Below are 9,280 nucleotides of genomic sequence, written 5' to 3' on the forward strand. Positions count from 1 at the left end.
GTTGGAGATAACAGGACCGTGCCCGGTGCGGTCAGAGCGCGCTGCTGGGGGGGCCCCTTCCCGCGGGAGAGCAGCACATTTCTAAAGCAAATRTGCGGCGCAAGTGCAACTAACAGCAGTAGGAGACTTTGTCAGGCTTTGGGTGAAAAATACACGTTTGCAATTGTTAAGTATACCCGTGTAAGGGCTCAAATGATAAAYAATTCCTAGCAAAATTCTCCCACCCGTCAGCGCCACTTATTGAAATGAAAATAATCCCCGGGAAAATCTTACGTGAAAGTCAGTGGCTCACTCGATCTCATGCTCGGGTTCTAAGAGGTGGAAATGTTGCACAAGCAACTCGGTCTCATACTTGAAACACATTAAACAGCTRTGGCTGAAACATTAGCTCTTGTCTCTGTGGCACTCGTCTGTCCCTCCCTGTCCCTTTCCCAGGCAGCTAGACCCATGCAACCTGCACATGAGGGGCAAGGGAAAATTCACGTCGGARAGGATCTCGGGGGTCTTCCATCCAGCTACAGCAGGGTCAGCCCATGGGTCAAACCATTCGAGAGTTTCATCCCATCTTTAGAGGCCCAGGATTTGCTTCAGCTGAAGTCAATTCACTTCAGCGGCGGTGGCACCAGGCCCAGGGTACATGATGCTGCACTGAGCGAGACGAGCAATAAATGCCTGAGGCGTGAGTCTGTGGCGCTCGCCCTCCTCGGTGGGAGCTGCGCCTGCAGACGATGTTCAAGGTTCAGATGCACAGCGTGTATGAGGAAGGGCCGTGGTTTAGGACCTAGCCACTTGTTTGCAAGAGAGGAAGCCTGTTTCCTAATGGTAAAAACAAAACGGAACAAAACACCCTCCACCTCCAACTTTAAAAGAGGCCCCTGGAAGTCCTGCGTTGTTCCCTCTCCAGTCGCGTTCCAGCTTCAATCAGTGATTTTTTAAAGTAAGAAAACTATTATGAGAATCCAGTAGAGACAAGATCCCGGAGGTTTCACTGTGAAATGAGCTCGGGGGGTCGGCCGTGGCCGGGGGTGCAGCGTGGACCTCTCCGAGGGGCCTGGCGGTACAACCTTCGCCGCACTGGCTCCAGGAGGGCAGCAGAGCAGGAGGCTACGCCTCGTGTTTATCCCACGGCTGAAACTCGGTTTTGGCAGCCGAGAAAATACCTTCARCGATGTTTTGGGTTTCAGAAACTAGCAGGTGTCAAAACAGCGGTTCTTTAGCTGGAACCGTGGCTGGGTAGTGGGTTCGTGAGGAACAAGGGCCACCATCTCCTCTGCCTGGAAACTGTCTTACACCGCTTCACACACTTACAAGTCTGCCTGCTGTTTTACTCTTAGTGATGATACAAGGGACACTAGATAGAAAGCATTAGAGAGATGTAAGTGCTCTAAGCTTAAGGAAAAAGATTTTCTTGCATTTGGTTGTAAGGTTGTAAGATTTTTTTCTTTAATTATGTGAAAATTTGAAATATATTTAGTAATTACCTACCTATCAGAGCTAAACTGTTACAAATGAGGAATGTTTTATGTACATTTTAGTCAGCATATAAGAAGCACTGCTTGATAAACCTGTGAAATAAATACATGTAAATTCATTGCTTTTGAATTATGACAATGCATCCTCCTGTTAGAGCTGCAGCTGTATACTATAATGTGCATGTGTACATTTTATTTGTCAACGTAATTTTGAAAAAAAAGGAGATAAGGGGAAGGTTGAAGACAGAAACTATCTATTTTTCACATATATACAAAGAGGAAGATTAAAATTCTAGGATTCAGAAATTCTGTGTCAATAGATATCTCACATTATAATGCAAGATAAAATAATCACAGCAAACATCTTTATATTTCTTGGAAAATGTAGTATAGAAATAGCTGAATATTGAGGCCAAGGAGTAACTTTGAGTATAAAGCCTAACTTTAGGGTAAAGGCTAGTCTCTTTGATAGTGCCTTACCATCAATGTTAAGGTTGTAATCACAGGCAAGGCTGGCAATCCCGCAAAAAAAATCTGAATCTCAACAACTCTTTTTAAAATGCTAGTGTAGTTCATGTTTCCTTGTGACCACACTAATTAAAGCAGAGCTTGAGAGGGCCAGAACTTTTGACTGAAATTTTAACTTCGTTTCAATGTATTTCATTGGACTGAAGATTTCCACAAAAGAAATCCAGCTTCTCATTTTTCCTATTACTCAGAAGGAATGAAAAAAGAAAAATTAGCAAGAAATTTCTTTTTGATTTTTCCGTGGCATACTGCTTTTTAAAACTTGGGATGGAGACAGGGAGTGGGAGTTTTTTCCTTCTGAACATTTCCGGTTTCTTTCCAAACCTTCACATTTCTAATTAGACTCATGTAACTTTCTGATTAGTTTTGCAGTCCAGAGGAGGAAAGAGGAAAATCAGCTCCAGCACAACTGCTGTTCCCCCGTGCTTGCTCTCCTTGCTCTCCCGTGGTACGTTTTATTAGGAGGCAACGGGTGTTCACGCAGCATTGATACTCCACTGACTCCCGAGCCAAACACCGTCCTTGCTGCGTGCTGCCCAGGGAGCTGGTCCRTATCATTTCTTTTCACTTTAATTTACTAACAGATATTTCTGTAAGGTTGTATTGGCCCGGACTCACACGGTCTTGACAAATCCCAGGATGTCATTTACCCAGAGATGACACCCAAAGAGTCACTTCCTTTCCAATATAATTACTTCAATGACAACATGTAGTATCACTGAGGTTAGCTGTAAAATACAGTTGTTTATTAACCACTACAGCTCTCAAGCGCTTGCACTGCTGTGACAGGTGTCCGCCTGAAAGGGCCTCACAAGTATTACCGCAGAGCAATTAGGATTGCACTTTCTTTGAGCAATGGGACACATGGCTATTGCTCTTATTTTTTTTGGCCTGAGGTTGTCCTCGTCAGGGAGATCTTGCCTCCTTTATTTTCATTGAACTCATATTCATGAAATATCCCAGGATAAAAACATCTTGAGTAACCTTTCCTGTAAGATAACCCTGCAAGGTCAGTGATGCACTTCGCTTGTGCAGATAGAAGAGGGAACAGAAGAGAACAAAAATAAAATAAAATAAAATCCTATCCCTGAAAGTCCCCAAATCCAAACGATAAGGGAGACCACAGAAAGGGGACGAAAACATCACCTCGCCTTGCCAGTACACAGCCAGCCTGACTCACGCCATTCGRTATCATTTGCACTGTTTACCTCAAAATGGACACAGGCAGCTGTTTTACTAGAAATGGTCTCGTAGCCAAGCTGTTCGAGGCCCCCGCTGGAAAGCACGCCTCTCGTACGTGCTAGATGGGGTGGACTAAATCATCGCCAGGCTCCTGTCGAAGCCCCTCAGCCCGTTTCTTAAGCTGACAGGTCCGGATGCCCAGCATCAGCCTGGTTGGAAAGGTAGGGCTTTCTCCATCCTTAGGCAGTCCAGGAATTTCTGCAACGCTATTGCTGATTTGAAAGCTGAYGGTTTCCATCTCCCCACCCCTTTGGTTTATCACGAATATTTCATCGGACCAGTTGCTAGTCTGCCGTGTCCTTCTCCCTCGCTCTGGGCRAAGGGGGACGAGGCGGGCTGTCAGCAGCGATGCTCGGTCACCGTYGTGATGTCCTCCTGGAAGGGTCCCTCCACCCCCGGGGCAGCCAGCCCGGGCTCCGGATGTACCCACGGAGGCTTCCAGCTGATTTCATTGGTTCGTTGTTCTCCAGTTTGATGCAATAAGTTCATTGTTCCCCGGTTCATCTTAATTAAGTCATTGTTACCCGATTTAACAGTCTGATTGCTGCCTGACTTGATTTAATTAATTGCTGCCTGACTAGCTGAACGAGCAAGCTCCTGCTGCCGGCTGCCAGCAGGGCTCATGGCTCCTAACCTGTGCTGCTCATCTCTGCCCCTTCCCCTGTGCCCTCCCCACTGCTCTCCTGGCACCTGCCCTCCGATATCCACTGCCCACGTCCTCTGTCCCTTCTTTCTGCTCCATTTTGCTCCTGTAGCTCTTCTTCATCCTAAGGAACTCCTCTCCSCAGGCCTCCTCCTCCTCTGCTCTCACCTGGCTTTAGCCTCTGGTCTGCCCCCAGCAGAGCTCTCACTGCTGTGTCCCACAGCAGCCCTTCCCRCTGCACTTCCGCTAAAATGCTTCYCAAGTTCYACCAGAGCTTTGCATTTCTCTTGCCTCCTGGGTCTCAGATTGCCCTTCTTTTAGTGCTTTTTCTTTCYTTTTCTCCTTTTTTAAATCCTACTCTGCCTAGCAAGCCTATGTGGGCATCAGCACTTGCCTGATGCTCTCCTCTTTGCTTCATTTCCACTACTTCCCTGTACCCAGATTTCTCTTCCCTTAGGGTATTGTCCAGAAACCTCTGCCCTCGTTGCCCGTTACCATCATCCTCCAGGCTCTTTGCTTTTCAGCTCTTTGCTCTTCTTTCTTCCTTCCTTCCCTGCTCAGCATCCAATCACCTCTTTGCCTATTATCTTTCATCGATCATTTTTCAGATGGAGACTAGTTTCAGGGATATTACTGTCTCTCCTGCCCTCATCAGGTACTAGAAGTAAACACTCTTCTTGCCTTTTATGATCTCTCTCATTCATCTGTTTATAGACAATTACCACTCTTTCCTACAATTTCATTTGCAGTGAATTAACTTGTCTGTGCATCTCTTTGCACACATGTAAAAGCCAATAGGACTTCCTAGGGCGTTTTTACTCAGATTCCAGTTTTTTAGATGCCAAAGTCCATTGATTTTCAAAAGTACTTCAGAAGATACCGTGGGAAATCTGTGTCTTCAGCCTTTTGAAAATCAGCCACACAAATTTTCTTTTCATCTTGAGTGTTGGTTTTCATCAGCTACAAATTTGCTTCAGTTTGTCTCCCTTTTTCTTAGAGGTTCCTACACTGAGTGTGGTTGTCTCAGGGAGACCACTGAGCAGCAGGCAGGGCACACCACAGTCAACGCCATGCAGCAATAGCCCCATGCTCTGCAATAGCTGACAGCATGCTGTGTCCGTATCACCCACCCAACATCCTGTCTCTCCTCTCTGTAAGTGCCCCCCTTTGAATTTATCTTTGGAGGCCCTCCTATTACTGGCCTCAGCTCACTTACTTGATTTACAAAGGTCATCTGACTTTACAGGTGATGCAGATGCTGGCAATCCCTCTTCCTTTACTAGTGCACATAGGTATGACACCCAGCCCTGTTCTCATGAAACTGGTGCCAAACCTCCCACAAAATGTTATGAGAACAGGACTGGGCCACAGACTCTCCATGCCTTTCTCCACATTACTAATTAAAATAACATTAAAATTAGCTCTAGAGTTAGGCTCCTGACATCTTCCAATTTGATAAGACTTCTTTCTAATAGCAGCATCATTAAAAAGTCATCATATCACTGAGCTGATATATGCAAAATATGGATGCCGGAGGCTTTCCATGGTGTGGAGCATGCGTTAAGAAAGACAGAAATAGGGACAACTGCCCATCAATGTATGACCTATGACCAGTGTTTCCATTTGCAGTTGCAAAACACCCCTGTGACAAGAACAACAGCTGCATAGATAGTAACATAAAGAAAGTATTTACGGCCTTTCCGGCTTTATTTGGCGTGAGGTACTTTGTTCTTTTCTAAAATGTTAATAGCAGCCTAAGGTTGTTCTCTTTTTCAGCCCCGCCCTGCACTTCAGAGACTTCTGCGGTTTGGGAAAACACTGATATAAAGCACTGTACACTTAGGTCCTTCAGAAATCATGAATGGAGCTGCTTCTGTGCAAATCACTTCACTAAGGTGTTATCAGAAGTTTTCACTGGCGTCACTACGGTGATGTAATCATTCTGGTGTGAGTATGCTTTAATGAAGAGAAGGACAGTGATTAAAAAAAAAACCCTACAAGATTATTCATGCAAATGGATTTATCTCAAGCTGGAAAAAAATAGTAGTTCCGCTGTAACCATTTCAATGCACTTGCGCCCAAGGAAGAGCAGGTGCCGCTGCGCGGTGACCTGATTCTCCCCTTGCGCGTGCCTCTAGCTCAGAGGTATCTCCCTGAATGGTTTTGCCACCCTCTGCAGGGTGCAGACCCCCTACCCACAGCACCATGGGGGCATGAGCACTGCTTCCCTGCACTGCGCCTGCGAGATACTTGCCGCGGTGAAAGGCAGTTGTGGAAACACAACTAGATAGTTGGGGGAGATGGCTGAGGTCTTTTTCCCCCATATCCAGAAATCTGAAGACTTTTCTTTCTTCCTCTCTCTTCACCCCTCTGGTTCAGTATTACAGCGCAGCGGTTTAGGGCGAGATGCTTCTCCGGGTTGCCCATATGGGAGCCAGGACCRCTGCCCAGCTGAGACGCATGGCCCCAGCCCGCATCCCCGGGGCTGGTGGACGCCCCGCTGCTCCACACCAGCAGCAGCAGCGGCTTCTGCTGCAGCTTCCCTTTGCACCCCAGCACCCTCTTCTCTTGCCTTAGTAGTGTCCATGTCAGATGATTTTTATATATATAGGACACCTAGTAAGACGCCAACCCTTATTTAACATTAGAACAGCAATTCGAAAAGGCCAAATCCTACATACATTACCTTAAATATACATCTTAACAAAAAGTCCTGTTCCTCCCATGCACACGCACTAACTATACCACCTGCAAGTGTCACCACAGTATATTCAGGAGCTGAAAAATTTCCACTTAAATCGCACTGGTTATTACCTTCTCTGACTCTGAATAGGGGTGATTGAATACCCTAATTTGGAAAGCAGGGCTAGACTCTGCGGAAATAGAGTCAACTTCCAAGAAACGTCCCTGCAGAGCAGCAGGGGCCTCGCCGGAGACGTCTCCTAGACACAGCATCGCAGGGGTTGCGTCGGGGCTCTATATAGGTCACAGAAAATTCAGTCAGCTTGACCTCACATTTCTTACACGCACGCACACGCACACGCACACACGACAGCAAAAGCAAAGAGGCCAAATCGCAGTCTACATCTGGAGCAGCTGAACACGTGCTGCTGGATCTAAATAATAGCAGAATTTGGCCAAACGAGTTTAACCGTTTGCATCTGCTCCTGTTTGACAGCCTGTAAGGGAAACACATGAATTTGGGCAAGAATACAAGTTATATAAATGCACAAACTGCTCATTTCCCTCACCAGCTCAGTCAGGCAGAGAAAATACATAAACCCCTCTAATTCAGCTACTTTGGTTTCATATCCTCCGAAGCATACCGCAAAAACCTGATCTTCCTTTCAAGATTTGCATTTTTTTCCACTCCACCATTATTTACTCTTCAATGTTTACAAGTGTCTTATGCAAAGAACTACGAGCTGAACTCTGCAGGACGGCAGCTCTATACACTACACCTGAACAGTGAACTGATAAAGACCTGCAGAATTTAGTCTWGGAGACGCAATGTGCTTACGAAATCCAAGAGAGAGCCACAATGAYGTAGCCGTAAGTGTTCCTGGTGGAATTAGCTCCTTTAAACACTTTGCCCTCTTATTCCATGGCTATTTATAGAAACTGCGTATTTACACAGTCTCACTGCTCTTTATTTAACTCTCATGCTTCTGTATATGTTTTGTACTTTTATATATGTCTTTCAGTYATAAAAGATCATGCTTTCTTTTGGAAGAAAGGTTGATTGTGGTTAGAATAAATTTATGGACCTTTAACTTTGTCATATCAGTTGACAACTGTAGCTGCATATTCACTTCCAAATGTATAAGTTGTAAGAAAATAACCTCAAATATCATCTACTACTTTGACAATATTTTCACTTCGTAAATGATGGTATCTAACTTCTCTAGCAGAAGAGCAGATACAGGAGAAAAAATATCATAATAATAAGAGTAACAACTGATGTAAATCCCCATTAATGTAAATTCCCCATTAATTTCTCACCTATTGCCTGACTTCCAAGATAAAAAGGAAAATGGCTCTCCCGGCCCATCTCCTCTCTTCTGGGACAGTTGGCCAGGTCTCATGTGTTTTTTTTTTTTCTCTTGGAGAGTGCTAGGCTCCCAAGGCAGGACAAGAGTTTTCTCCTCACTATCTACTGAAAMAGAAAAAGTTTAAACATTAAGTTCCTCCCTCACACCTTACCGATGAGATGAGAGGGCAGCTAAGAGCCCTTCAAGAAAATGTCAGGCTGAACTGCGATGAGGTCTATGTGACTGAGGTCCCTGGAGGTCTCCTGGTAGGTACCCTCCCACGTCCTCTTTCCTTCTTCCCACACCTCTTCCTGCTTCTTGCTTGGGACTTGCCATTGCACCTTGCCCCTTTCAGGCCAAAACCAAGTGGTTTTGCCTGTTCTCACCAGCATTGTGACTAAACATATCAACAAGCGGTGGCAAAATAAGAATGGATTTTTGTGAGATACTCCAAATGGACTGTGGCTTTGAATTCATGACCTGCAACAATTTTAGATCAAGCGCAAGCTTTTCTAGGCCAGCTGCTGGATTTGAACATGCGAGCTGAGCAGAGCAAACTCTGCAGCGACGTAGGGGCTGAGCAAAAAGCTAGCAGCATTTTCCAACTCAAGGACTATTGTCTCCAGCCCACACACTGACCTAACTTTAAACAGACCTAAAGTATGCAAATGAAATGACTAATTAAGGTGTTAGCAGCCCTCCCTGTTCCTCTCAGGTGAGAATGACCGGAATGGCCTGTCAGGCCCTGGAGGAAGAGCAAGGAGGAAGCAATGATCCTCTGTCACATGAGTCAAAGCTGAAGAGTTTAATTTCTCTTCTCAGTGCCGGGATCCTGACCTGGGATGGTCCAGAGTAGGCTGGCTAGTCTCTTCAGAATAAAAATCATAGCTGGTAAAAATCTTAGCCTCTCTTTAACTTGGTCAGGAAAAACTCATGCTTCATGATCTAGACAAGATCATACCTGCAGTAAGAAACATATCCTCCTCTCCAGCTCATAGGAGGTGATTACAGAAAGGCCAATAACACAACCGTTGGGTGTCCTCCGTCCCCTGCACATGTGGGCCACTGTCAGAGACAAGTAGTGCCATCAGCTATCAGCTGTTAGCATATTTCTGGCATTTCTTCTGAGCCTGTTAGTGTTATCTAAGAGTTTTCATTCAGCCAATGCTACTGATTTTCAGTGGCCAGTGAGCACCTCTCATCTAATGCATCCGCCGTAGAAAGGGGTGGTCTCTGTTTAGCCAGTGCCTCCCATCAGGAGTCAGGAACGCCACTGCTCACGGGCCACCCGCTGTTCCTCCCTGCCCCAGCTGCCAGCCAGCCCTCTCCTTTTCACAGACACCAGCAAGCAAAGGTGGGCTGAG

Source organism: Rhea americana, unplaced genomic scaffold (genome assembly GCF_003343005.1).
Source record: "Rhea americana isolate MKP2758 unplaced genomic scaffold, rheAme1 scaffold_29, whole genome shotgun sequence".
NCBI lineage: Eukaryota > Metazoa > Chordata > Aves > Rheiformes > Rheidae > Rhea > Rhea americana.